Below are 12,274 nucleotides of genomic sequence, written 5' to 3'. Positions count from 1 at the left end.
CTTTTGCATTTGCTCCCTCTTGACACTGGACAAAACAAGTTTCCTCAAAACGGGTGAAGTGACTCCCAGTAGCTGAGAGTTTCAGTTTTAGTGACTTGTTGATTGGGGGGGGGGGGTGTTTCGGTGCAACACCTTGAGTCCTTCCTGGTCCCTGTCACCCTGTACGGGATGCTAATTCTACCACTGACACACCACTCGCAGGCAAGTGGATGGGTAATGGCAGATCTGTACTTTCTGCAGAGGAGACAGGGATACACAGGGGAGGATAGTTCTGACGCAACTCTGGAACAGGTGCACGACTCTCGGGACCTCTTCCAGCACACCGATTCGCAGCAGCTGCCAATTGTTTGACAGTAGTCAGGCCAATTTTCTAGCTACATATGAATGGCAACCAGCTCATCTCGTGTTTGAGAACAGCATTCACAGTGGGGCTGGATTTTGGATTGTGCCATTAATCTGTTGAGCTAAAAATTTGCTAATTCCATATAAGAGTTGAAGCAGATACACAAAATAAGATTTGTGTTAGAGAAGGCAACCCAAAAACTTGGGGTAAAAATTACTAGTTTCCTAAAACTTTTTGATGTTAATTATAGTTGTTAGCAAACTTGAAAACAGAGTTAGTTTACTATCATACATCATATAATTTATTGATATATTGCCCTTGTAATTCTTATTTGTATGCCTCATCGTGAGAAATATAATGTAGTTGGATTACATTATATTGTCAAAAATTTATTATTTTCTTTATTATGGTAGTCAGTGTGAGAAATGCATAACATGCATACCTTCTATAAACTACTTGCTATAAATAGAAGTAAAATTGCCTCAAGTAACGTAACTGGTTTTGTATCTTGTGAATCCACAGTTCCAGAGCTGCAGACTGGTCAGCACTACTGATCTTCGATTACCACAAATTTTGTGCATGCTGCAGCTGTTGCTGTTAAATACAATAGTGGGATTTGGGAACTGGTAGTCAGCAGTCTTGGCTATTTCTATGAGAAGATGGTCTATACATGGAGAAGGTGAATCAATGCTGAGGCAAAACACTTGGGAAGAAATAGCCGCTGGGGAAACTTTTTCAACCCCTTTTGTTATGCTTGTTTAAGCAACCCTGAGCCAGCACATACACTACAGCACCAAAACATTATGGCAACCTGTTTAAACAGCGTGTTGGTCAACCTTTAGAGTGCAGTAGAGCAGCAATTCTGTGTTGCACAGATTCCACAAGTCCTTGGTACATCTGGGATTTATGTAGCATCAAGTGTCTACACACGGGTCACACATTTGCTGTAAATTATGGGTTAGTGATTTGGGGGCAGTGAGCTAACAACTGATAGTGCCACAGATGTTTTCAGTTGGGTTCAGATCAGGGAAATTTGAGTGTGCAGACAGAATATGTTGTGAGATTTTGTAGTAAATCAAAACAAGGATATTCTAGTACCTTCTTGTAGACAGGTGTGACCTGTGCTTTTTTCCCAAGAACTGGACACAGTTTTTTGTTCGAGGGGTCTGATAGATTATAGTTAAAAGAGGGACTAACTCGATTGCTAATTCAGTACAGAAACTGACAAGGATTCCATAGGGTTGTAGAGCTTTGTTCAATTTTAACCATTTAAACAGTTTCTCAACACCACCAATACTTATTTCACTCATATTTTCAGTGGCACAAGGATTAAACTGGAGCAGTTCTCCTTGGTTTTCTTTTGCAGAGGAAGACTTGGAAACAGTATTAAGCATTTCAGCTCTTAACTTTGCTTTCAATTTTGGTTTCTGTTTCATTCGCTAGGGACTGGACACTAAGCTTGGAGCCACTAACAGCATTTACATACGACCAGAATTGCTTTGGGTTTTGTGAAAGATCATTTGACAGTATTCTGCAATGGTAGCCACGAGAGGTTTCACACAATGGTCTCTTGACAGTCAAACATGTTTCATTCATCGTCTCTATATCAATACTAGCACAGTTCCACTCAATGCTTTATTAAGGTATCATTTTCTGCAGACACTTAGCTTAAATGTTTTTACAATGCAGAAAAGAGCTCTATGAATAATTTTTAGCCTTAAAGAAATGGAACCCTGTAAGCTTCACTTTACTTAGCTAGGTGTTCTGAATGTTCGATGTTTATTCACCCATTGTTGCAGATCTAGAATGTATGCAACTACTACTGTACAGAGGGTTATCAAATATATTCCAGAACATCACCCTATCAGAGGATCATGGTTAACATTGATGTCTTACTACGCAATCAGATACCAGAGGAAATAAAAATTGCCACCACATATCCCATACTGAAAACAAAACTTAAAGGCATTTCTAATAAAGCAATGTATCTATTCTGTAAAAGAATTTCTGAATATGCAGAAATAAATGTCCCTTAAACAATTGCTGATGAACTCCAACTGTAAGAATACATATGTAATTTTAATTTGCCTCCTTAGTTTGCTGATGTTATATATTACTGTTTCCTCATTCTCTTTTGCAGATAGTAAATGTAATTGTATGCTCATTTTGATTTGTTCAATAGCTCTTGTACAATTTGTGCTATATGGTAATACTGAACCATTAAAAAGTAGAGCAATTAATCAATAAACTACACCGTGAGACCTGAGTTTCTCCTGGCATATACAATTTTGAAACAACTTACGGGAATTCAGCCAGGTAATATTAACAGCAACCACTGATATTTCAGCGGGAGTACACCCCGCCATTTTTGAGGCAAACTGCAACGGACAGTCGATGTACAGGCAAAAAATTTAAAACCTCAGTTTTTGGCCTAATGCAGGAAAGATGAGACACACACACACACACACACACACTGAACACTAGTGCCACTAAAGATGACCAAAGTTTTTGTTTAAACTATGTTTGGAATCCTTCTCTCTCCCTTGTCAAAAAAACAGAGGGATGGAGTCAATGTTACCCCACCTGCTAGTTCGTAGTCTCACTATGGATATCTTTGACTTTGGTCATCTTGGGTGGCACTAGTGTTCAGTGTGTGTGTTATTTTTTCTGCATTAGTCCAAGAACCGAGGTTTTAAATTTGCCTGTACAGTGCCTGTCCCTTGCAGTTTGCCTTGAAAATGGGGGGGGGGGGGGTGCTCCCGCCGAAATATCGGCAGTCGCTGTTAATATTACCTGGCTGAATTTCCCTAAGCTGTTTGAAAAATGAACTACACCCTTCACACACTGTGAGTCAAATGCCTCTTTGGGTTGTGAAGGCACTTGATGCCTTGCGTGATTCACTGGACCACACTAAATGCCTCATTAACTAATGTCCAGTTTCTGTGTTGTTTGGCCTATTGCAGATATACAGCCTGATACGCCATTGTGAGCAGTGGCTTTTTCCGAGGTACCTGACTTCATGTTCATTGCATTCAGTTTCCTTTACCATGTTTGCCCAGAAGCGGTTGAGATGAAACTGCATTTACTTACAGCAGGAATTCCTGTCAGGTTTGAAACAGACTGTCATTGGCAGTGTGTAACATTTGTCTTCCAGTCCCTATCAGTTAGGGTGTTTTTATAACCACTGTGTCACATCATGTTCACGGCTGTGAGTGGTATACCATACTCGTAGACACGTTGCATAGTCCACATTGATGCATCAACACCAACAAATTGGGCAACTTTGTTTCACAGTGTGGTCATGGGTCATTCCAAACACCGTAGCTCCTTTCTATTATTCTGTCATATCTCCAAGTTGACCCATCTTACTGTAGTAATTCCATACAACTGACTGGTGCTTGAACACATCACTTCATAGTACAGTCTTGCGTCAGCAGAGTAGGGACACATGACTGCCTGTCACCAGTTCTGCACCATCTGGAGCACTTTAAAGCCCCCACCCCCCTCCCCCCCTCCCCCTAGTGGGAGTAAGAATAGGTCCGAGGTATTCTTGCCTGTCGTAAGAGGCAACTAAAAGGAGTTTCACACGATTCGGCCTTTATGTGATGGTCCTCTGTAGGGTTTGACCTCCATTCTTCAAAATTTTCCCGAAGAGCGAGCCAATTGAGGATGGGTGCATTACATGGTGCATCGTGTCCATCGTGCATTGAGATCTTTAGCCCACTTTCTCGTCATTGCATTTCAGTCGCGCTCATTCTCCATCTCTTAGGTGAGGACACCTTCCTGGGTGTCGCTTTCTGTGTTGATGATGACCATGGACATCTTTGCACCTGATACCCAGCACGGTAGCCAGTCCGTTGTGGTGGGGTTACCATATACCCTGTTGGCTCTAGCCCTCTGCTGATGCCTGTGCCGTTAACTCCCCACGTATGCGAAGGGGTAGATGCCCATTCCTGGGGCATCGGGGCTCCTGGCAATGGCCATCCTGCCAGGTGGCCTTTGCTGCAACTGGGTGGCACCTGTGGGGAGGGCCCCTGGTCGGAGTGGGTGGCATCAGGGCGGATGACACACGAAGCGTAATCCATCATCTCTTGCTGGTGGTGAAACACCAGCAGTCACTAAGCATTCACAAGTTCAATTCAACGCACAGAAGTACGATCCCAAATCGTTACCCTCCCTGGCCACACCATGGGTGGAACATCAGGCTAAGGATGGCAGCAGATCTTATTTGCCCTGGTACCACGTTCCAGAGGGAATCTTTCATGATGATGAAGCCTCAGTATTTTGTTGAGCATTTAGAGGACAAGATTGGGGAGGTGGAGGGATTGTCCAAAATGAGATCTGGGTTAGTCTTGATCAAAACAGCATTCTCTGCCCAGTCACGGGCGCTACTCGTTTGTGACAAACTGGGGGATGTTTCTATAACCATCATGCCCCATAAGAACTTAAATATGGTCCAGGGTATCATATTTCACAGGGACCTTCTTTTGCAGTCTGACGATGAGCTGCACGCCAACTTAGAGCGTCAAGGTGTTCATTTTGTCTGGCGTGTCCTCCGGGGTTCGAGGGATAATCAGGTTGCCACTGGTGCCTTCATCTTGGTCTTCAAGGGTGATACATTGCCCGAGAAGGTCAAGGTGATGGTCTACCGCTGTGATGCAAAGACCTATATCCCTCCCCCCCCGATGCGGTGCTTTAAGTGCTGGAAGTTTGGCCATATGTCGTCCCGCTGTACTTCCAGAGTCACATGTCAAGATTGTGGACGCCCATCACATCCCAATAATCCGTGTGCCCCGCCTCCCATCTGTATCAGCTGCAGAGAGCACAATTTGCCTTGCCCACCAGACTGCAGGATTCTCCAGAATGAAAGGAAAATCATGGAGTACAAGACCCTGGACCGACTGACCTACACTGAGGCTAAGAGAAAATTTGAACGCCTGCATCCTGTACATATGACATCATCTTAAGCTGCTGGTACAACAGTTCTGGACGCCCTGCCCCCTTGATGGTGGGGGGCATTTCCCTCACCATCTGCTTCGGGAGCAACACCCCCCCCCCCCCCCCCCCCCCCCCCACCCCAACCATCGGCCCATCGGCGACATCCATCCCCACTTCTAAGCCAGAGAAGAGTAACTCTTCTTCGACTTCTCTTGCTAGGAAGAGGTCCCTGTGGTCATTCCCTTCCCAGGTTTCTGCTTGTGGGAAAGATGACATTCACCAGTGGCTTAAGAGCTCAAAGGCGGCTTATCATATGGATTCACGCTCATCCTCAGTCCCGGAGACTGAGCCAGTGAAGTCCCCCCAGCCAGGGAAACCCAAGGAGCAGTGGAGAGAAATCCAAAAGAAGACCCCTAGACCAAGGAAATTGCGGTGGCATCCACATCACTGCTACCTACAAGCTCTGTGTTTGAGGGATGAAGATTCTGGCATCCACTGAGGACCTAGATCTCGCTAGACTCTCAGACACAATGGATATAGACTGCTCAGGCAAAAAGCCAGTGGTAGCGGTGATTCTAAGGTGTAAACTGCCTCATTGAATGTTCCATGCCTTCTCAGTGTCACGATAACTTCATCCCTCCAGTGGAATTGCGGTGGTTTTCTCTACCACCTGGCTGAGCTATGGCAACTGTTAAGCTTTACACCTGCTATCTGCATTGCCCTCCAGGAAACCTGGTTCCCGGCAGTGCGTACCCCTGCCCTCCGTGACTATAAGGGACATTACATGTACCGTAGTGACTATAATCGAGTGTCAGGTGGAGTTTGCGTTTATGTCCTAAACTCAGCCTGTAGTGACAGTGTGCCCCTTCAAACCCCTCTTGAAGCTGTGGCTGTCAGAATAAGGACAACACAGAAAATAATTGTCTGCAATGTGTATCTTCCTCCAGATGGTGCAGTACCCCTGAATGTATTAGCTGCACTGGTTGATCAACTCCCTAAACCTTTCCTACTTTTGGGAGATTTTAATACCCATAGCCCCCTGTGGGGTGGCACCGTGCTTACTGGCCAAGGCAGAGATGTCGAAACTTTACTGTCTCAGTTCAACCTCAGCCTCTTAAATACTGGGGCTGCCACACATTTCAGTGTGGCTCATGGCAGTTACTCAGCCACTGATTATCAATTTGCAGTCCAGGACTTCTCCCATCTATCCACTGGAGAATACATGACGACCTGTGTGCTAGTGACCATTTCCCATCGTCCTGTCACTACCTCAGCATCAGGCCCACGGTCACCTGCCCAGATGGGCTTTAAACAAGGCGGACTGGGAAACTTTCACCTCTGCTGTTACTGTTGAATCTCCCCCACACAGTAACATTGATGTTATGATTGAGCAGGTGACTACAACAATTGTTTCTGCAGCAGAAAACGTGATCCCTCGCTCTTTAGGGTGTCCCCCGCATAAGGCAGTCCCTTGGTGGTCGCTGGAAGTTGCTGAAGCAATTAAGGAGCGTCAGTGAGCTCTACAGTGGCATAAGCGGCACCCTTCCCCGGAGCACCTCATAACCTTTAAACGGCTCCATGCCCGTGTTCGCCAACTTATCAAATGATGGAAGCAGGAGTGTTGGGAGAGGAGAGATACGTCTCGACCATTGGGTACCATAAGTCACCTTCCCAAGTCTGGGCAAAGATCAAACGTCTTTTTGGTTACCAGACCCCAGCAATTGTTACCATAAATGGTGTGTTATCTACCACACAAACGCGATTGCCGAGCACTTTGCTCAAGCCTCTGCATCGGAGAATTATCCCCCAGCCTTTCACACTCCTCAAATGGCGGCTGGAAGGGAAAGTCCTCTCATTCACTACACGCCACAGTGAATCCTATAATGCGCCATTTACAGAGTGGGAGCTCCTCAGTGCCTTTGCAGATTGCCCCGACAGCTCTTGGGCTGGGATCGGACCCACAGCCAGATGATTAAACGTCTCTCATTTGACTACAAGCAACATATCCTTGTCATCTTCAACCAGATCTGGTGCGATGGCATCTTTCCATCACAATGGCGGGAGAGCACACCATTCCGGTGCTCAAACCCTGTAAAAACCTGCTTGATGCGAATAGCTATCGACCCATCAGCCTCACCAACATTCTTTGTAAGCTGCTGGAGCGTATGGTGTGTTGGCGGTTGGATTTGGGTCTTGGAGTCTGTTGGCCTACTGGCCCCATGTGAGGGCGGCTTCTGCCAGGGTCACTCTACCATTGATAATCTTGTGTCCCTCGAGTATGCCATCTGAACAGCCTTTTCCAGATGCCAACACCTGCTTGCTGTCTTTTTTGACTTACGTAAAGCATATGACACGACCTGGCAACATCATATCCTTGCCAAATTGTGAGTGGGGTCTCCAGGCCCACTCCCAGTTTTTATCCAAAACTTCTGTCGCTTCGTAGTTTGCATGTCCAAGTTGATGCCTCCATAGTTCCATCCATATCCAGGAGAATGGAGGCCCACAGGGCTCTGTATTGAGTGTCTCTCTATTTTTAGTGGCCATTAACAGTCTAGCAGCAGCTGTCAGGCCCTCTGTCTCACCTTCTCTGTATGCAGACGACTTCTGCATTTCATATTGCTGCTCCAGTACTGGTATTGCTTAGCAGCGCCTACAGGGAGACATCCACAAGGTGCAGTCATGGGCTCTAGCCCACAGCTTCCAGTTTTCAGCCGTGAAGTCGTGTCGTGCACTTCTGTCAGCGTCGTACCATTCATCCAGACCCAGAACTTTACCTTCATGATGATCCACTCACTGCAGTGGAGACATATCGATTCTTAGCACTGGTTTTCAACGCTCAATTGATGTGGTTTCCTGACCTTCATCAGCTTAAGTGGAAGTGCTGGCAGCACCTTAGTGCCCTCTGTTGCCTGAGCAACATCAATTGGGGTGCAGATAGCTCTACACTGCTGCAGCTCTGCAGAGCCTTGTCCAATCCCGAACTGACTATGGGAGTGTGGTTTATGGTTCGGCAGTGCCCCTCAGCGTTGCGTTTACTCGACTCTGTGCACCACTGTGGGGTTTGACTAGCGACTGGAGCTTTTAGGACAAGTCCGGTGACCAGCCTACTGGTGGAGGCCGGGGTCCCTCCATTACAGATCAGATGTGCACAACTGCTCGCCTAGTTACGCTGCACACATTCGTAGTTCTCCTGAGCATCTGAATTACCGTCTCCTTTTCCAGTTGCGGTGGTGCATCTCCCGCATCGGTGGCCCAGGTCAGGTCTAACGATTGCGGTTTGCATGCTGTCCCTTCTCTCAGAACTGGAGTCCTTCCCTTTACCACCTCTGCTTGTGGTCCATTCACGTATGCCTCGGTGGTGTACGCCTCCGCTGCAGCTTCGTCTGGGCCTTTTGCATGGCCCTAAGGACTCCGTTAACCCCGCTGCTCTCCGCTGTCACTTCCTCTCGATTCTTGACTTGTTCCAGGGCCCTGACGTGGTTTACACCGAAGGCTTGATGGCTGATGGTCACATAGGCTTTGCTTATGTTAATGGAGGAAATATTGAACAGCACTCCTTGCCAGATGGCTGCAGTGTTTTCACTGCAGAGCTGGCGGCCATATCTCTGGTAGCGTCTATCCAGGAGTCCCTGGAATGATCTCGTCATTCAGTGTTGTTCGTGTGGACCCCAGGACATGTCGGAATCCCGGGCAATGAACTTGCCCACAGGCTGGCCAAACAGGCAATATGGAAAACGCTTCTGGAGATGGGCATCTCTGAATCTGACCTGCATTATGTCTTACGCTGCAAGGTTTTCAGGCTTTTATGTCTTACGCTGCAAGGTTTTCAGGCTTTGGGAGATGGAATGGCATAACAGTACGCACAACAAACTGCATGTCATTAAGGAGACAACGAATGTGTGGAAGTCTTCCATGTGGTGCTCTCGCAGGGAATCAGTTGTCCTCTGCTGGCCATATATGGCTAATGCATGGTTACGTACTCCGTCGTGAGGGCCCACCTCTGTGTTACTGTGGCTCCCAAATGACAGTCATCCACCTCATGCTGGACTGCCCAATTTTAGCTGTTCTTCAGCAGACTTTCAACTTTCCCAGCTCCCTACCTTTTTAATGTGTTGTAGAGTGGCTGGCTTTTCCTTTTTATTCTCATGGTCAGCCAGCCACTTTAATCTGCTTTCTTGTTTTACTCTCTTCTGTTTCTAGCATCTCTCTGTTGTTTTCTTGTCCTCTTTTGTTCCTTTTAGTGTTCGTTGCCTTTCCTTCATTATTGTGGTTTTTTCTTTCTTCCTGTTTTGTGTTATATGTCTCATCTGTTTTATCATCACACTTGTGGCATTGTTTTATTAGGAACAAGGGACCGATGCTCTTGTAGTTTGGTCCCTTCCCCCCTCTTTTTGGAAGATTGCAGCACTGTGTGGTGTGACTGTTCACAAGGTACCACTCACAACTACTGGCAACAAGGACGCCGAATGCCTTGAGCCATCCTCTCTGTTGATAGAGCTAGGCTGCTTCACAATATCAGTTGCTTCACTAGTTTTTTGTGTAGACAGCTGAGGCTGTCTTACAAGTACTTGGGCTTTAAGGAACTTTTGTTAGCTACCAGCAGTAATGATGATGTATTCTTCAGGCTGCTTTTGACATTTTGAGATGTTGGTTGTTCTCCTGGATATCGGTGTTGTCTGTGCACAATATTTTGAAGTGTTACCTAAAACTGCTGGTTGAGTGTTTTCCTATAGGGTGGAGCCCTTCTGGTCCACACAGGCATGATGGCCAACACAAAAGGTCTACTGCCACCTCTGCATGTTGATTAGTTTTCACTAAGTGAGGTCTTGCAGGATGTGGGTACTGCGATGTTTGTGTATGTCTGGTTATGACTAACCATTAATACGTGTAATAGATTGGGTCAAAAGTTGAACGAAGGGTAGCGGTTTGAAGGGCAGAGGGAAAAAAAGTCCCAAGAAATAGTGAATGGAAAAAGACCTCTGCGATAGTTGGATTTGGTTGTAAGAACAGTAGCGGTTTTCTTGCTCCCTGTGACAGGTCATGCAAAGGAAGGCTTTGTTAGTGGTGGATATCATGCAGGCAGATACCGTTGACATTGTGCAGTGTTGTTACTCAGTTGCTGCAGCTGGATGGCCGTTGTTGGCTTCTTGGTCAGTGTTAGCATACCTGTAACAGTAAGGTTCATCAATTTTTAGAGTTCGATATGTCATATATTGGATTCACAGTGTACAGTAGTGTTTGCAGTATGTTTATGCGTTAGTATGTGAGCTTGTTGGTTCCCCTGCTGTAACCTGTTGGTCGGCCTTAATAGCAGCTGGCATATGCAGTCAGTGTTGCTGATTTGTAGGTGCTTGCTGATGTTGTCGCTTGTGGGTGTATGTTGGCTTACCATAGGTGATTATGCCGTAGCTAGTAGTGTGAATGGGTCCATTATTTATTCTGACTGCCTTCCCCATTAGTGGACAGTTCTAGGCACCCCGTCTGTTGTCCATTCTCACTAGAATCATCCGAAGATGTTCTGTTGTCTGTCCGGTGCACCAGACAGTGAATTGGTATTCATTTTCTGTGTGCTTTGCCTTAGTCCAGACAATGAGGCAAAATTTGGGAAAAAATTCATGTAATTGCTAAAAATGCTTACCGATAAGTGTAACTATGGGGGTAGGTACTTTTTATGTTTTCTTGAATATCTCAAAAATCATAACTTTTAGCAAAAATGTTGCCCACTGTAAAATTAAACTACATTAAATTCTCTACAAAAAAGGTGCTATAATTTTTTCTCTAGAACTAATTTTTTCCACTTTGCAGAGGATGAAAGAAGCAAAGACTGTTAAAAGTAGTATTTTAATGGTACAAACTTAATTTTTATTGTTAATTAAAGTGATTTAAGAACAAACATTCAATATGTACCACACCTAAGAACGGTAGAACCATATTAAGGGAGAACTTGTGATCTGGGTGTGTATGGAATTGGGGGGGGGGGGGGGGGGGGGGTTGGGTGCTGGATGGCAGCCAGATGGACATTCGGTTGCCGGTTCCCTCCTTTATAGGCATGCAAAATGAAGAGCAAATAGGCTATTCCACACTCTCTCTACACCACTGTCACAAACAGTCACTAAAGGGTGTATCACAAAGCTATACTGACCCTGCCACTGCCCACCTTACAAATCACTGGTGACACAGTTGTAGATGTGCCCTGGATGTTTATTCCCAACAAAGTGTAGTAACATTACATAGAAAACAAATATGAGTTATTAATAATACTAACACAAGAATTACAAATGGACACATTCTAAGCAAATCTCTGCATATCGTTCTACACTGCTAAAGGTAAATTGATTCTTAGGCATAGCATTCTTCCCGGAAATGTGACTACCCCGTCATGAATCCTACTCAGTTTTCAGTTACAGACAGATTATACCTCACCAGCATTCCTATCTAGTTCTCTCTTGTGAATGGACAAAATAAATTCACCGAGCTAGTGTGTCTATACTGGACTTATTTATAGCTTATTTAGTGAATATTTATTTGCAATTGTTATTAAGTAAGCTATTTCACAAAAAAGTTCCACAGCCAGAGCTATCAACCCTCTAGGTCCTGTTCCAAGTGAAAAATGTTGGCAATATGTATTCGACAATGTTGATTCCAGTGTCTACACATTCAGTGGCTGGAATAATTTTCACAGCATGATGGATATCAAATGATTCAACACAGCCTCATCTCTTCTGACATCCAAAGAGGCCCAGACACTTAAATTGGCTCCCTCTGCAACAGAAGTAGGTCATCTAGGTGCTATGGTGTTTAAGATATTTCAACATAAGACAGGCAGTATGTATTACAACAGATTACTGTTCTAGATTGGAATATGATTTGTCCTTTTCCATTAGACATGTTGACACCCACCGAGCAAGATATAATGTGGACATGTAGCAAATGGCTCCACCCAGAACAGCCCAATCCAGAAGAGCCAGCAATTGCTGAATGGAAGAGATTTAA

The 12,274-nt window shown here is 45.3% G+C and overlaps 1 protein-coding gene across 1 annotated transcript in view; it reads left to right on the top strand.

Moving 5' to 3' along the window:
* Positions 1-12,274, top strand: part of LOC126182350 (DNA repair protein RAD51 homolog 4-like) — a 110,939-nt gene that overhangs the window by 9,910 nt on the left and 88,755 nt on the right. The gene's annotated exons all lie outside the window — the stretch shown is intronic.

This window comes from Schistocerca cancellata, chromosome 1, assembly GCF_023864275.1.
Source record: "Schistocerca cancellata isolate TAMUIC-IGC-003103 chromosome 1, iqSchCanc2.1, whole genome shotgun sequence".
Lineage (NCBI taxonomy): Eukaryota > Metazoa > Arthropoda > Insecta > Orthoptera > Acrididae > Schistocerca > Schistocerca cancellata.
The sequence above is the reverse complement of the archived record's forward strand: the minus strand, read 5'-3'. Positions and strand labels throughout refer to the sequence as shown.